At 31.7% G+C, this 19,075-nt stretch overlaps 1 long non-coding RNA gene across 1 annotated transcript; it reads right to left on the reverse strand.

The window, feature by feature from the left end:
* Window positions 1-217: 217 nt before the first annotated feature.
* On the reverse strand, window positions 218-3,626 carry LOC125591779. The gene is made up of 2 exons (XR_007327887.1): window positions 2,529-3,626; window positions 218-2,207 (listed from the first exon to the last, which is right to left on the reverse strand). It is a non-coding gene; the product is annotated as an uncharacterized LOC125591779 (long non-coding RNA).
* Between the last annotated feature and the right edge of the window lie 15,449 nt (window positions 3,627-19,075).

A 19,075-nucleotide genomic window follows, 5' to 3' on the forward strand; every position in this document is an offset into this window, starting at 1 on the left:
TTACATTTTTTATCGGAATGTCGTCGAAAAGTCGTCGGAAAGTTCCGACGAACCATATTTCGTCGGAATTCCGTCGGAAATGGCCGACGGAATTCCGACGACTTAATTTTTTTGGATTTGGTCAGAAATTTGTCAGTATTCCGTCACAAATGTCCGACGACCTTGGTGTCCGTCGGAACCTCCGTCGGAATTCGGTGTGTTTTCTTGTAGTGTGTTGGAGCCACCGTTCAATCTGCTTGTCGCGCCTCCTTTTCCTCTGCCAAATATTCTGTCTCCTCCATAAAATCTCATGTCCTCCACATTCTAAATAAACAAAGCAGTATGTAAACACATACAAAATGAATTTCATCAACAGATCTAAGGATAGAATCAACAGATGGAGGTGGTGGCGCCTCCTTCTCCTCTGCCAAATCTTCTGTCTCCACCGTAAAATCTCATGTCTCCTCCACATTCCAAATCAGTATGTAGACAAATAGAAAATGAATCTTATCAACAAATCTAAGGAGAGTCCAAACGGAAACAACTTACACAAATTCGGAAATAAAGGAGAGATTTCGTTTGAGCTGCCAACGAGGTGAGAAGTGGAGTCCTTCGTAAAAGATGGAGAATTTTTCTGGGTTTTCTTAGGGTTTATTCCAGAGAAGAAGAAAAGATGGAGCTTTCATTTTTTTTCAGGTTTACGACGGTAGAAGAGGAGAGGAGCAGAGATTGTTGATCAAAAAAAAAAGCAGAGATCGAGAAGGAGAGAAAATCATTAAAAAAAGAAGCAAATATTTATGTCCCTTAGATTAAATTCATCAACGGTTAAAGTTAAAATAGAAGTTATCCCCACTTTCTTGTATTAGCCAATAGAAAAGAATCACTAGGATTGCTATTAAAAAAAGAAGAATAACGTAAAAGGAGGTGAGATAGAGATTATACCACACAATTCTTTCTTTTTTATTTTATTTTATTTAATCTTATTAAGTTTGACATATCATTTTATATGTTTACAAAGACTAATGTTTGAAGATTAAGTGATGTTTAATTTCAGTAATTACAAGTAGTAATTGCAGAAATATCAATTATGATATATAATTATGATTTTCTTTAAAAAGAATTAAGAATTATTATAAAATGATTAAGAGTTTGAGTATAAATTTGAAGAATAGGGTTTGATGTAGGGTTTGGTGTTTGGCATTTATAGTGTATGTGTTTGATTAAATTTAAAATTTAGATTTTGTATTTAGAGTTCACAGTTATAGTGTATATGTTAGAAATTAGAGTACAATTTAAATTTTTGAAAATTTTAAATTAGGATTTATGATGTAGGTTAATATGAAGTATGTGGTTTAGGGTTTAGGGTTAAGATTTATAATTAAGTGTATGATTTGAGTTTTAGAATATATTTGGAATATAAGTTTAAAGTTTATATTATAAATTAAAAAATAGATTTACGACTTTGTATGTAAGATTTAAGTTTGGGATTTAGGGTATTATATTTAGGGTATAGATTTAAGATTTAATGTTTGAGGTTTAGAATTTAAATTTGGGATTCTATTTTTAAAATTATTAAATTTTAAATTTAAATTTAAGATTGAAATTATATTATGAAAATATTGAAATTTTAATGTTTATGTTTAGGGTAAGGGTTTAAACCCCAAATTAATCATACCCAAAGCTAACTAAAAATCTTAAAACTCTATTGTTCGTTATTTAATTTCAAATATTAAATTTAATCTAAAAGTTTAATTATCATTTATACATAGAGAAGATCCCCTATTTGCACTCCATACACTATATCCCTCCAATTTTTTTTTCCCCCAATCATTACTATTTTCCCCCTATTCTATGGTATCTCACCCTTTTTGGTATATTCAGCAAATTAGCTCTTTAATCATATACCCCAAATTAGATATTTTTTCTTTTTGTTTTTGTCACCATTTGAGATACATTGCAATTGAGTACCAGAGACATCAAAGGTACCACCACCAAGATCAAAGACAAGAATTATTTAATTGCTTTTCCTTTCAAAAGCATAAACCACAGAAGTAGCAGTAGGCTCATTGATAGATAATACGAATAACATCAAGCCTAGCAATGCGATCAGCATCTTTAGTAGCTGTCATCCGTGAGTCAATGTGAAATCTCCCAGCTGCAAACTGTTGTTTACTAATGTCGGGACACTCAAGTTTGACGTTTCCGTTCTCATCTTCTCGTGTGATGACCTGCAAAAAGGGTAAACGATACCTGTAACAAGGCGTCTTTGAATAAGACTGTTTCACTAAACAATAGTTCTCAGAACCTCACAGAGAGAAACAGAGCAATGTCTAATTCATCATAATCTGAGACAAAATAGAATATGTACACGAGTTATGTAATAGCATTTTTACAGCTAAGTCTCAACTCTCAGCTGATAATGTCACATAAACTAGAATATGTACACGAGTTATGAGTTTGGAGACTACTTAGAGGGATTAATAAGCAACCAAGACTCAAACTTTAAACTTATATATTCATAACAAACAAACTTCAACCTACTTTCAAACCTTCAAGGAAGAACAATGCATAGATCCCGCCAAGAGGACAGATTAGCCTGACTCGTTTTGCTGCAAGTTTCTGTAGTTGTTGTGATCAGTTCCGGTACCTGAAGGAGAAACTGAGCCGAGCCGACCCTTATGACACAACTTACGGTGTAGGGGTCCATCCCTGAACTGGTACAACTCCTTGAGGCATCATTAAAATAGTAAAACTTTTCACAGAAAATTCATATAAGAACTCAGTTCCTAGTTGCATAAATCAATAAAAGAGAAACAATCAGAATCACACACCAAAAAGACAAACCTTTTTCTGCTAATCCAACATAAACAATCCAGTTCTGGTCATACCGTAAACAAATACAAAAGTAAGTGAACAAAATCAAGGTGGAGTTTTGTCAAGAGGAAACAACAGAAACGAGAGATTTTTAATAGAAATGAACATAAACAGTAATGCCGAAATCGATTGAACAAAAGCAAGGGGGTTTTGTCAGCGAAATCGAACAAAAGAAACTCGTGAAAACTGAACAAGTGTGACTAAACAACAAAAAAGGGAGATTTTTATAGACCCAATTGAAACTAGAGCTTTGGAGTAGAAGAAAACCTGGAATCTAGTGGCTATCTAGGTCATAAACGTCTTCACGCTGAGCCATACCTTGTCCAAGGATATAGGTCGATGACCTCTAGAGTTTTGACTTCTGTGCAATTGAGATTGATAAAACAAAGGGAATATGAAGAAGAAGCGGCAAATGTGATGGTGGTGAAAAGCAGCGGAGGAAGGTGAAGGAGCCAATTCGCCGTGTATGGAGGAGTTTGGGTATGACGAAGAAGAAGAGTCCAGCGGCTTGACAGATTAGGGTTCCTGAGTTCGACTTTGAACAAGACCAATCCATATGTGTTTCTTCAATCGGAATGGATAGATTGATTCAAATAAACAATGAAGACGATGATAGAGAAAATGAATTTGTTTTTTTTTTCTTTGTAAAATGAAAATGACTTGGGCAAAAAAATAACAATTTCTACGAAAACATAAATTTTTGGTGGGAATGTGAAATTTCGTTAAGTGTTTTTCCCTCCAAAATAACATTTCAGCTACAAAACTGATTTTTTTTTGTTTTAACTTAATAAAAATTTTCATGGCGCGAATTTAAGGCTACGATTGAGTTGTGATCCGATTTTGGTATTTTTTGTAGCAGTTCGTGAATTCGTGCTACCACGAACTGCTACCAATACCCATATTTTTTGTAGTGAAATAAGACCCTTAATCACCGTCATATATTTCCGAGGGACCAATCGGTAGAGGTGCGGTTTCGAAACAAGTTGCAGCCTAAAGATCGCTTCAAAGTTGTCACTGGTAAGGGAGAGCCCATGCTCATAGCTCAGGATCACGATGTCAATGAGATGCTGAAAACTGGTGGGATTCAGCTGGCTTATCGATACCTCAAAATGGTCCAACACACGGACTATGATTTCAGGGATCGGAAACCACAGACGACAGCGCACCAAGAATGACTCGTAGCAGGTAAAGTAACCCTCCGGGGGATTATCCGCACTTTCCCCTCGACAAAGAATTCGAAACTCTACCGCGTCTGAAATCCGGCAGAACGCCCGAACGATCTTAAGGAATTCACCAGTGCTTCTGCTCGGCGCGCCTTTTTCAACCGAACGCTGGTTCATGACAGGAAATGACTTTTCGCTAGGGGGAGTAATCAAACCATATCTCGCTATCCAGTACGCCTCGCCATCGGTAGGATCTATCGAGTGAGGCACGAACTCGGCCTTCGGGACAAGAATGTCATCATCGTGAACACCTTCGGACGAAGAATCGTGGGAGGTACCTCTTTTGGAAGCCTTTTCTCTGCTAGACATCTTTTAAACTTCAAAAAAAAAAGAGAAGAAGAGGGAAGGAAATTTTTTTCTCAAGAAACTTCTTATGAAAATAAGTGAGTGAAAATTATGAGGAAAGTTACCTTCCTTCTTATAGGCATTAAAAGTTACTATTTGTCTGTGGATTCTTGGGTATAAACTTCGTCCAATACGTCTATCTTGCCTAATTCGCCAAACTGCGCGCTAGAATCTCATCGTAATCCACGATTCTAACGGGTTGGGGGGCTAACTGTTGGGGTCAAAAATGGACAGGACGAAGTTAACATCCAAATATCCGTAAAAGCCAGCATGAACGCTTTTACGAAAAGTAATCTTCGCAAAGAAATCTTTACGAAGAACTTTGCGGTGAAATCTTGCACTAATCTCGGTTGATTCATCGAAACTAAACACCCATAGTCCAAAAAACGTTCATAAAACGTCAGAAAAGGATCCAAACAAGGTCGCCACGTAGCGACCGGTCCGCGAACGAGCCGGTCGCTACGTAGCGACCAACCAAGCCACTCGGTCGGTCGCTACGTAGCGACCGACCCGCGAACGAGTCAGTCGCTACGTAGCGACCGACCAAACCTTTCGTTCAGTCGCTACGTAGCGACCGATCCAGCGCGGACCAGGTCGCTATGTAGCGACCGATCCAGCGCGGACCAGGTCGCTATGTAGCGACCGAACTGTCTCAGACATCGATCAATGGGTATGACCCAAATCCGTGCATTCTCGTCTGAAAAAATGTTAAGTTTCCGCGGATAAACATGAAGATCGGAAAAAATGGAATATCTCCATTTTTCACTTAAGACGGCTTAAGGGCAGGAAGGGAAAAGCTAAAACCAAACTTGGAGGAGTATATATGGAGTCATAGGCGAGAGGCACAAAAGGAGAACTTTTTCAGAGCAAACTTAGCACTTAGAGCAAATTTAGGCAACTTTCCGTTTTTGTTATTCGAGCTGCGACTCAATTAGGTCTTGCAGTCTTAGGGTTTTAGAACTAAGAATCTCGTCGACAGCTCTCATAGCCCTGGCTCTACCTTGTTGTAACGCTCAAACGCGGATTCGGAATAAGATCTATTTTTCTCTCTTTTCGATTTCTTATTTTTCTCAGTCTTTATTTCGTGTTCTGATTGCTTGGCGTGTGGTTTAGCAGATATCCGGGACCTCTAGGAAATTAGGGTTTTTCTAACTTTTCTTATTTAAACGGAGATCAACAGTGCGAATTTCGGTTCCCACAGTGTGTTATGGCAGTCATGGAATAATCAGCATATAACGGTTCGATGCATTCCAGTTTCAGTAGATGGAGAAATTTCTTGTTTATCCTGTAATTTTGATCTAATGCAAGAAATATGATACCCATATTTATCTAAAAATCCTAGTTTCTCTCCAGACATATCAAGACATAATAATTCAGTTTGCGCAATATCCAAATCGTTAATTATTAAGCTAGGAATAGTTGAACTTACCTAAAAATTGGCAGTTGATTGGCTTGTTCCTTTGCACGGCCTGCTTTATTGATGACTGGTCTGGTGGTTCTTCCTGAAGTAAGATGTTGCTGGTCGTTACTCCATCTTCTTCGGATAAGTTTTTAGGCAAGGAATGCGCCTTTGATTGTGGCATGTTATCTATCTTTAAGATCATCTTCTCTTGCTCCAAAGGTTCCTTTCTAAGTTCTCCTTGTGGTTCTGGTTCAAGGATGATTCCTTCTTGTTTTAACCTTGCACCCACGTTCTCCTGGTTCTCACTGAAACTTGGCTTCTTTTTCTTGTGGGACTTAGGCAATGGCTCAGTGCTCAGCTCTTGAGCTTTGGTTTGTAGAGTTGGATCTACTTGAACGTCCTTCACCCTGTCTGGTGGTGTAGCCTCGGTTTTTCCCTTGAAAATGAGCTGACATTCCTGTTTTGACTTTGGGCCGTGATCCTTCTTGAGTTTAGTCTCCCGATTTGGCTTTGTTGCCAATATTAGCCGCCTTGGTTGAGGATTAGTGTAGACCCGTATCTGATTCCAGAGCTCATTTCCAGCTCCTTTTACATATTCTTCATAGAAAAGCTCCTTCATTTCTTCCCAGGTAGCTTCTGGTTCATCATGGTCAAGTCGCCAATAAGCATCTTACTCCCACTGCCTAAAGGCATCTTCAGTGAGGATGTCTTCAGCAATGGCTGTCTTCTCCTCGTCATGGACTTGATTAGAATCAAACCAATGTCCGATATCTTTCTCCCAGCACAAGTACGCTTCTGATCCTTTATGATGGCCTGCAAAGTGGATGTATCCATGCTGACCATCATATCTTCCGGCTTCATTTAAGGGCTCTTCTTCTTCAGCAATGTCTTGTTGAGGATCTGGTCTGTCTCCATAGTCTTCTACACTTATTTGGGAACCAATTTCGCCTTGGTGATCATCTTCTTGATCAGAGTAGTCACACCATGCTCTCTCTTCAGCATAAGACTCTTTTTCATTTTCTGTTTCACAAGATTGAGAACATGTTTCTCCTCCATCAACATCTTCATATACATCTTCAGTTTTAGAGAAATCTTCTCCATGCTCATTCGCTTCTTCTAAACTGATTTCAGAATCAGCTTCCTCTTGCCATGAGTATTTCTGGTCAGCTTCAGGATCGTCAAGTTCTATCTCTTCTCCATGGCATTCATCTCCTGCATTGAGACTGATATTTGATTCAGTTTCTCCCTCATACTCTCCTTGGAGGCTGGTATCTTCATGTGAGTAGTCATGTGGTTCTGGCTCAGGATATGCTTCACCAGGGTCGTCTCCATACTCTGAAATAGAGTAGTAATCATCAGAACATGACCCATCACAGCCATCCTCTTCATTGGACCATGCTTGGTCGGTTTCATCAAGATCTGAGCCTTGGGTTAGATCATAGGAGTTTTCATCTTCTGAGTAATCTCCCATGGCGTCTCTTCTTTTTTTATTGGTACCTTGCACAAAGAGAAACAAGGAGAATCAATGCGTGCCTTAACAAAATAAAGAAAGAAGAATACGCAAAATTGGAAACTTGGTTATTTATATTTTTTTTGAAAAATAAGAAACACATGTGGAAAATTAACTAATTTTTTAATAATGAAATCACGAAATCTATAAAATAAAACAAAGGAAATAAATATTTATTTTGGTTTTCAATTTAAAAGAATCAAAATAAGAATTTAAAACAGATTTTATGCTTGATGCACATAAACCGAAAAAGGAAAGTGGAGCTATGCAAGTAAATGCAAACGGATATGTTTTATTTTTTTTGGGTTTTCTAAATGCAATTTCGAAATGAAAGAATATGGAATGTACTATAACTAGTATGATTTTTTTATTGATTTGGTATGCAATGCAAAATAAAAGGGAACAACCTAAATGCATATTTATATATATATATATATATATTTTTTTTTTTTGAAATGAATGCACAAATCTAAAAATGGCAAGTGGAGCTGGGGGGAATGAATGCAAACAAGCTAATGAATAAAATTTGAATCCTAGATGATCTACACGAAAATAAACTTGTCTTCCCTTTTTATATTTTCTGATTTTATGAATGCAACAAGAACACAAAAAAAAATGCAAAAACAGTTTTTATGGAGTTTTTTTGTGTATTTATAAAATGCAAGCAAATGAAATATGATGCAAGGATAGATATCACCTGATTCAGGAACTTCATCTCTGATACCAAAATGTTGTAGGCACAGGGGGGATAACCCATGAATTGGTTGAAGAAGGAACCAGGCTGCTGATTGTTCAATAGTCAAGTAATCGACAAGAGCCGATGGAAGCCGATTTAAGGCTGTTTGAACCAAATGAACCTGAAAAAAATGCAAATGAGATGAGTATGAATGAAACTAATAATAAACATAGAATAATGAAGGTGATAAGTTGAGAAGAAATGGCCAGATTGATGGATGTAATGGAGCTAAGCTTGCTGGTTGTATAACACACTCAAGCTTTGGCCGGTGGATGAGATGGATCGATGGATACAGATTGACTCGCTCAATCAATGGACGAACAGGTTGCCTTGAATCTCACAAGACTCTCTGGACATGGCTTCTTTAGGACTTAGTGAATCACACACAAAGAACTAGAGAAATAACAACAAAAAATACACAACTTTGTTACAAGAAAAACTGTTTTCTATTACTTTCAATAATCAAGGGTAATTACAATGATGAATGGTCTTGAGCTTATATAGGCTCGACCTTGACTCAATTACAACGTTCTAATACTCCACAAAGGGAATAAAATACACAAAAATAATGGTAATAGTCTTTGTCCTCAATAAACTAGCCATTAGGCTGATTTGTAGCCATCTGGAAGATTTTATCTTGTACCTTGATATCTTGGTTTTGTATCCACGAAATAGGAGTGTCTGATTGTTGAATAAACTCACATTGATATTGGTATCTTCTGGTTGGAAGGGAAAGAGCCGTTGGTCCTTAAATCCTCCAAGCAAGATTGAATCCGAGAAAGGCAAATTACCCGAAATGAAGATTCTCTTGTTTCAATGCTTGTTGGTGTATGGTAAAATGATGTAAGGCTCTTCTGAATCGTTGGATGTGTCCTCTTGATGTCTTTGATCGTGTGGAAGCTGCCTTGGTTGAGTATTCTTGGTTTGGAGATTGTTGGCCGAATCGATTTCCCAATCTTTCCATAACTTTCTCCTTATAACCGGTTTTGGAAAAATGGTTATATTTTCAACTTCACTGGGCCTTTCCTCCATATTCTTGGCTTGTTGGATCCAAAAACCATCCCTCTTGAAGTCCATAATTGAGTTTGGCTCGGGCCGCTTCGGGGTTGAGCTCAAATCCATTTCTAAGAACTGATACTCGCAACTGGATGGTCTGGGAAACCTCCAGTTTGTAAAATCCATAACTTCTTCCTCTTTAAAGCTTTTCTTGTAATTCCAAGCCTTAGTGATGAATTGTGGATTTGGACTTCCGTAAAGGTTTTATAAAATATTTTATTTAATATCATAGAATCAAGCGGAGAATTTATTGTTACATTATAAAATTGAAATATCAATTGCTGTAAATAATTGTTTGGACAAATAGAAGTAGGAGTGATCAATCCAGTAAAACCAACCAATTAAAACAAAACCGAACTGAAATAGAAAAAGTGGTTTAGATTTGGTAATACCAAATATACCGAATGAATTTTATTTTAAGAAACCGCGGTATATGGATATGGTTTGGTATATAAACCGATCAAACCAAATAAACCGATAAATTAAAATATAATAGTATAATTATATGTAAACTATATAATACAATTAATCATATACACATAATTTATTTTATTGATATGATCTCATACTTTAAATGTTGATTTGGTAACTTGATATTTTATTTTAAGTAAAAATTTAATTTTCATTTTTATCAAATTAAACAAAACATAATTTTTATTTTTTGGTGACAAATGTGTGCTCAAAATTAGTTATTTAATAATATCATGAATAAATATGGTCTATTTGAAAATTGAAATATCTTCATGTTATATTAAAGCTGATATCTAATTATGTAAAGTAGATTCACACATGTTATAAAATATAAATATATCTATGGTTTTTGGTATAAAACAGAATAAACCAAAAACCAACGGTATATAAACTAAACCAAACTAAATTAGATATCGTTTTAATATGGTAGCTATTTTATATAAACGAAAAAAAAACTAATCCAAAATCAAACCAATATCTAGATTGGACACACCTAAATGGAAGACATGCAATAACAATGGACTTAGAATTAAGTGTTTGTAATGATATAATTTTCTAATGTAGAAAATTTTAGCATTTTGCTGAAACGGGATTAAGTTTCTGTGGCAAATCAATAAGAACCACATTTGGTAAATTTCAGATCACAATTCCCATTCAGAACGCCAAATTTGGTAAATTAAAACGCCACATTTGGTATTATTTTTAATGATTTTGTATTATAGAAAACATATATACTGTAGAGAACCTAATAATGAATACTGCAGTATCTTTTTACAATATTGATGAAACACACAATAAAGTTTTATTATATATTGTTTGTCCATAAAGTAATATATTCATTACTTATTTCATACTCTATTCGTTTCTAATGTCTTATGTTTTAGAGAGTTTTCGATGTTTCAATATGTAAAATGTTTTTATTTTCCTATGTAACTTTTGACTTTATTGAAAACTGTGTAGCCAATAGTATTTTGTTTTTTTGTTTTATAATTGGTTGGATAGTTTTTAATTAATATTTAATAATATATTTAAAATAAAAAGTACCTATTTTAATAGTTGTACATTTGTCTAAAACATCATATATTAAATAACGTAGGGAGTATTTTGTTATATGTAATATATAATTATTAGTTTTGAATCCTAGCTAACTATTATTCTTTATAATTAGTACCTAAGCATTTTTCAATGTTATAGTCAATATAGAGGATACGTGAAAAATCAGTTCTCAAATAAAAAAAAATAACCACAGCTACATTAGTCATCATTTATAATAATAAAGACTAGATCTCGATCCGCGCAACCGCGCATATTTTTGTTTTCATTTATTTTTATATAAATATTTTGTTTTCAATTCTAAATTGATATATATTATAATATATATATGTCTATCAATTTTTTAAATATAATAAGTTTAATGTATATTTTTTTCATTGAATAGATTGTTTGAAACTTTCACATGTATTTGTATCTTCTTCTATATATATATTTTCAGATTATTATTTTATTATTAAAATCGTAACTATATATATAAAGATTAGTAAAATATTGTTTTATTGTCATATTCAAAGATATTGTATCATTTCATAAATTTATAAAGTTTTTAAATGATTAAACTTTTCGCTTCATAGATTTATATTATCGAGTAAATAACTAAACATTTAGTTTTTGTTTAATTTTTAAAATAAACTATATAGTTTAAAATTTGTTTTCATTGGTTTAAGGCAGTAAAAATTAATCATTGTTAGATAATATGATTTTTGTTATTTAAAATTTTTTTTTTATAATTTTAAAAGTTAACATCGACAAATATTTAAATATTTAACAAATATAGATATAGTATTACAACATTAAATTATATCTATTTAATTTATACTATCTATAAATCCAATGGATCATCTATTGTTTAAATCCAATTATTGATAGCCCAATAAAAAATTTTGGTAGGTCCAAAATTTAAATGATAAGATTAGATATTAAATGTAACATGACTTTTTAAGAATATGTCCATTAGGTCCATTTAAAAAAAAATCACACATGAATCAATGTCGTGACTTCTGTTTTAATATATAAGATATATGTACAAAAAATATATATAATACATTATGTGACAATCGATAACCCCATTATATGAATATATTTATTTCAAGCATATAGTTGTATCTAATATATAAAAACTAATATCTTATACAATTATAATTATGATATATGATATATTATAAATCTGTGTAAGAGTGTTTCAGTATTTAGTTTTGATAAATACAATATGTATATAATCGTGGCCACAGTTTATATGTCTAGTATATTTAACAATTTTGATTACATATGACATATCTACTATCATCTCCATGGGTTTAGTAATTAATATAATATATTATCAAATATAATTTTTTTGTTTAATACATACTTATTTTGGATTTATAAATACAAACGTATTTTTTGAGTTAACAAATTATTTTAAAATCAATATAATACATTTAAAAAAATATATATATATCAAAAAGATGTGATATATTTTTACAAAAAAAAAAGATGTGATATACGTATGTACGTTCGATAGTGGTTTTAATCTTTATTTGCTTGAACCTTATTCTTGTTAAAATTAATATTTGCTCCACGTGATTTGTATGTACACATGACTGAATGTGTTTGGTCCGACAAATGCAATAATACTGTTTTAATGTAACGTTAATGAAATGTTCTAGGGAAATAAATTTTAGGCTAAAGTTTTTGTAAAGTCTTTCTAAAGAATGCCATATCAGCATTAAGAAGAAGTTACATTTTATACTATTGCAATTGCATTTATGTTCAATACTTTAGTTTTAATAGTTTAGACTAAAATAAGACATGTGCCTTGCGCATGGTAAATTTATATGAAAATTATTTAAGAAATATCGTAAGAAAAAAATTTATATTATTGATCAAATTAGTATATTTGGCCCTTAAACAATTTCTTAAAAACCTTTTTGTTAATTACATAATTTGTTTACTAATGAACTGATCTCATTTTTAAAAATATTTTAGGTCAAAAAATTATTTATCGCATAAAAACCTAACGTTTAGGTAGAAGAATCTCATGCATACTATTTGGTTACAATGAAACTATGTCAGCTCGGTTTTATATCATGATTTAGCAATTTAAAAGTTAATCATGGTTATGAGAAATTTATGTTCACGTGCCAATTCTATCTATCTTAGATATTTTTCTCTTTTTTTGTGTCATTTTGGTTATTGCTCGATATAAATATTGATTTTTGAGTTTATTCTCATTTCTTTCTTTTATTTTGGCTTGAAATTTAGAAAATGTTTAAGATTCAAAATTATTAAAGAGATACATACTTAGGTTAAGATCTGCGCCTTGTGCAGAATAAATACTTATTTTATATTTTTCTGCATAATATAAAATAATAAAATAATAATTATATATTAAATAACTAAGAAATCAGTTACTATTATGTAATAAATTGGCTTACACATATAAATCAAATGACCACTCTTGTTTATTCGCAACCATTTTAGAATAAATAAATCAAAACAATCAATCGTATCTATCGTATATGATATATAATTAAATTTAAACGATATGAAGTATATATATATATTAACATAATAAAATTATTTATTTATATGATTTTATTATCATTGTATCTTATTATAGAAAAAAAATTAAAATACAACATATACAAAAAATCTAAAATACAACATATACAAAAAAAATCTAAAATTTTAAGATATGATTAATGTAATTGTTTAATTTATTTTAATAGTAAAGAGTTAAACAAAAATGATAGAAATCATACAGATAATTAGCAAATCTTCATTTTTTAAAAATCATTAATTACTATATATATCATAATCACATTAGGTAATTTCGTAGGTATTATTTAAGGAAATAATATATAATAAATAGCCACATTGCTTTAATTAATATCATATGATATCATATAGTTGGTATTAAATGTTTCTAGTGAGATATAAAAATCGAATTGGACCAACATATTTTTCAATTTTAAAGTGAGCCTGACACGTAGGATTAATTAACTACCTAATTGATTGACACATAAACAAAGAGTATTTTTAAATTATTACAAAATTGTGGTTAATGTTCCTCAATTAATACATAGGGGATTTTTTGTTTACAACCACCAAAATATAGAGACATATTAATAAAAAACCTACCTAATTCCAATTTGGATTAAAAATATTTACTATTTTAAAATGATACTAGATCCTGACCCGCGCGCCAGCGCGGATATGAATTTTCAGTTTTTAATTATTTATTTTATTAAATGATGTATTTGTAAAATTCATTCATATTATATTCATTAAGTAAATTTTTTTTCTTTTTGCATCTTAAACTATCTATTTTTTTACGAATGTGTGATATCATATAAAAAAATAAGTATACATAGTTAATTAGATAATTGTAAAAACATAAATTTTCTTTCGTTTGCGATATCATATAAATAATGATTCGCCAAGTTAACAAAAATCATGATTTTTTTTATGTATATTGTTTTTTTATTTTGACCATTTCCTTAAGACTATATTAAATTTTACATATTCTAATTAGAATATTTTTAATATCTTTACCTTTTTATTTGAAATGCAACTCAATATTTTTTAAAAAATTATAACAAAATATTTAAAAAAATTTTTTAGAATTTGTTTGAAAAATATGAAATTACATTTTAAATTAAAATTATCCTAAAATATGATAAGTTTTGATGTAAACGAAAACTCAAATTATGTCAAAAATAATTATATTCAATGATAATAACAATTTAAATTGATTATTTTTTAAAATTTACATTTACAAAAATATTGTTTGAAAGAAAATTAATTTCTCTTTCAAATATAAAATGAAAATATTATAATTAAATAATAAAAAATATAAATAAAAACTATAAATTTAGCAAATGACAACTTAGTTATATTATGCTAAAATTTTATTTCTAACAATTTAGCAAATTGAAAATGAGTTATGAGCAAATAATACCATATAATTTTTAAAAACATAGCCATTCTTAAATATTTTTCGAATAAATAAATATTTTTTTAATTTAATCAACTGAAAATAATATCCGTACAATTGTGTGAGTCAAATTCTAGTTTTATTGATGCATGTTATATATTAGTGCTGTATGTTTTAGGTAACATTTTAATGATGCACGTTTTTTAAAATCTTCATTATTAAAATTATGCACGTAAGGATAACTCATGAGTTTTTTTTGTTGATTAAATGACATTATGTCCAAATTTATTTAAGGATATTTCATTAAGGTAACTGAAAAAGACAAAAAATAAAATATGAAGTTTAAATTCATTTAAGCATATTTCATTAATGTAACTGAAAAGACAAGTAATAAATTAGGCAGTTTTATTCATTTTAGGATATTTCGTAAATGCAACTGAAAAACACAAAGAAAAAAATAGCGAGTTTAATTAATGAAGTAAGAACATTTTCAAATGGGTACTTCTCTTTTAATAATATAGATTGGTATATTAAATTCAAAATTGTTAAATATAGTATATAGTTTATTTTTTATCACATAGATGTGCGAAAGTTAGCAGATATTTTGGGATTTGGTATATAACCTTGAGATTACCGATGTTTTAAACATATTTAAAATTTTAAATCATTCAATAACAAAAAAATAAAACCAGAAAATGTAATCAAAAATATATTTACCTAAATCAGAATTAACATAAAAAATGTATATCTATATTTAAACCCACACATTCGAATTAAACTCAAAATTTTACCGGGTTCCTAACATTTTTATTTGAACCAAATCAAAAACTAAAATAACAAAACCCAAATTAAATCCAAATTCATAAATAACTGAATTTTTACTATAATCTTTTGAAGCAAAGACCTAAACCCACAACCGAACGGGGACCAAATCGGAAATCAAAAAATATAATCTGGACACGAACCAAAATTTATAAAATATCCTCAAATCATAAAATTTTATTTAAAAAACATAAATTATAAATAAAAAAATAAATAATCCTGCTCTGAAAATCTAGTATTACCTTAAACCACACTTTTTGCTAAAAAAAAACCCACACTTTTTTCTGTTATTGATTGATAGGTTGGGACTGGTTTTAAAAGGTTTATCGTATCAGAATTCGGGTTAAGGACATGAAAAGGAAACAAATCCATTTTACTAAGGGAAAATTTCTTAAAAATACACGGACTGATTTCCATTTGCTAATAAAATACACAAACTATTTTGGATCCCCGTTTAATACACAAAATAATTTTTGTTGCCTATTAAATACACAAACTTTTGACATTCGTAAATTTACACATCGATTTAAATGACGTCAGTTCTGTTTAACAAAAGTGATGACGACGTTAGTGTTTAGCTAACCAGGTGGTTAAACCGTGAAAGGAAAATTTCTTTAAATACACGAACTAACTTTTATTTGCTCATAAAATACACAAACTATTTTGGATCCCTGTTTAATACACGAATTGATTTTCATATCCCATTAAATACACAAACTTTTAAAATTTTATTGTTAGCTTTCTTCTCCGTTATGCTTCCATAGTATAAATTAACCTCGATTGACTGAGTATCACTGCAATCAAAGTAAAGAGTAAGTATAAGAAACACATAACACTAAACTATTTTAAAATCATAAACTTGTTTGGAAATTACATCGTTTTTCATTTTTTCACGACATGGAAACCGACTCTAATTCAAAGTGATATAAATGGAAATCAAAACGAAGAAGAAGAAAAAGAACACTTGGAGAATAAGAGAAGTTAGAACAGATTAGGGTTCCTAACTCACATTGAAACTAATTTGAATTAGAGATTAAAATGAAAATGAATTAGAGCTCATTTGATTTGAGATTTTTTGGTTAAGAGTGAGCGTGCCTTTCATATTTTATATTTTTTGGCTAAGGGTGAGCGTGATTTTCATATTTTAAATATGTGTTTAATTAGACACTAATGTCATCTTCACTTCTGTTAAACATAGTTGAGTCCTTTAAATCAATTTGTAAAATCTGCAAATTTTAAAAGTTTGTGTATTTAATAGGATACGAAAATTAGTTCGTGTATTGGATCCAAAATAGTTAGTTTATTTTAAGAGCAAATGAAAATTAGTTCGTGTATTTTTAATGAATTTTCTTTTTCCATTTTAACCACGTGTTTAGTTAAACACTAACGTCGTCATTATTTCCGTTAAATAGAGTTCACATCGTCTAAAGCAATGCGTAAAATCTATAAATTTCAAAAAATTATGTATTTAATAGGCAACAAAAATTAGTTCAAGTATTAAACAGGAATCCAAAATAATTTGTCTGTTTTATTAACAAATGTAAATTAGTCCGTTGTTATAAATCAATTGATGTCCATAACCGGCCCGGTCCAAAACCGGCTCACACACTTAGAGAGAGAGACGGCCCAACCCTAGAGAGAGAAAGGCGGCCACGACTTGGAGAGAGAGGGAGAGAGGCGGCCATGTAGCTTGGAGAAAAGGAAACCATACTTCTTTTTTCCTTGTATTTGTACTCGTTTCATATTATATATTAGTAGTTCCTAATCGTAGTTGGTTTAGGTTTTGGATAATTTCAATATTTCTATATCTTGTAATCCTTATATAAAGGAACACACTTTTGATTAATAATACACAAAAACTTACAGTTCTAAATCCTAAGTTTCACAACACGTTATCAGCACGACAACCTCTAACACCCTGAGCCTAAAACCAAATCACTAAAACCCTAAAACCCTAAACGAAGAGGAATCTGCCTCGGAACTTCAAAGAGACCGTTCTCCCAAACCGTGAGGACCCAGAAAACGATAAAGATATCAAATCGAAGCCCTTGCCGAGACAAATCAGTCAGTACAAACCGCTTGTCGATCTGACCACCGACGCGCCCTCACACACAGATACAGTGCGCACCGATTTGCTTTGGAACCCTAATCCGAACCCGACGAACCTTAATCCGTCCCCGCATCTGTTCCAGCTCGTATCCACCTGATCAGCTCCAGCCCCAAGGCGTTCCTGATCCTAGACGAACTCAGCTCCATCTTGATCCAGGACAGCTCGCGTTCCAGACAGCAAAGCTTCCCGTTCGCATCAGAGCCGCTCGCGATCCCGACTGCAACAGCTTCCGTTCGATGATCAGCTGCTCGCATCTCCAACCTCAATCCGTTCGCGTCCAGGCCAGATCGTGTCCAGCTCGCGTTCCTGCCCAGCTCGAGGTTCATTCTCTTGGTGGTCCGGTTTCAACAATCTACTAACCTAAGGTTTTTCGAATTCTAAGAACATGAAAATCGAATTTGGTTGATTGTAAAGAATGAAACCTAAAATCTAATCTCTATAAACTAAAGCCATAGGATAATAGATCAATCCCTAATGAGTAAATCGAAGCTCTATAAGTTCGATCCCCAAACCTAAAACGAGATTGATCCATTGATCAATTAAAATCAAAGCCTTAATGGTTTTGAATCTCAAATCAAAATTCCTTTGATCTAAGATCAAATTTTCGAAAATCCTAAAACCCTAATTCGAAAACTATTGATTGATTGCTTGCTTGATATAATCCGAATTTGATTGATTGTTTATTGAGATTGAAACTGATCTGTTTAGGATTGTTGCTAGAATTGATTAATTGCTTATTGTTTTAAAATCCGAACCTGATCATGATTGCTTAAATAATTAAACCCGAATCTGATTGTTTGTGATTGAATTGTTTCTTAATATGAATCACCTAGAAACCGATTACTAGGATCTCATACTGAAATTTGATTGTTTGAATTAAATTAATTGTTTGAGATTTCATGCTTTCATAATCACTTAGAAACCTGATTGCTAAGGTGTTTAAAACTAGTTGCATTATGATCATATAGAAACCGATTAGGATTGTTCATACCATTAGCTGTGTGACTTGTCTTGCATCCATGATGATCACTTAGAAAATTGTTAGGATTGATTTTATTGCTTATAATCATCATGTATCCGTGTGGCTTACATCAATATTACTAGGATAAGTAAATCATCTCGTTTGGTCGTGAGACCAATAATGCATTATAACCTGATCATTTTGTTTGCATATGATACTTCTTAGAAATTTTTTTTTTCTGGTCCATGTGACATAAACTATTATTATAAAGCTATAAAAAGTTTTCTAAAAGTATTAATAATTGTTTCCAGATGTCGAAAATCAACAACTTGGATTTTGTTGCCCTAAATCTCGCAGGAGATAATTACTTGCAATGGGTGCTTGATACTAAGTTTATATTGAAATCCAAGGGCCTCGGTGAATGTATTGCCAAGGACAATAATGCAAGTAAGAAAGATCGATACAAGGAAATATTAATTATTCGCCATCATCTTATAGAGAGTATCAAAGATCAGTACATAACTATTGAGAATCCTCTAGACCTTTAGAACAAGTTAAAACAAAGATATGATCACCAAAGGTTGGTGTTATTGCCAAAGGCTAGATATGATTGG

Source organism: Brassica napus, chromosome C8 (genome assembly GCF_020379485.1).
Source record: "Brassica napus cultivar Da-Ae chromosome C8, Da-Ae, whole genome shotgun sequence".
Lineage (NCBI taxonomy): Eukaryota > Viridiplantae > Streptophyta > Magnoliopsida > Brassicales > Brassicaceae > Brassica > Brassica napus.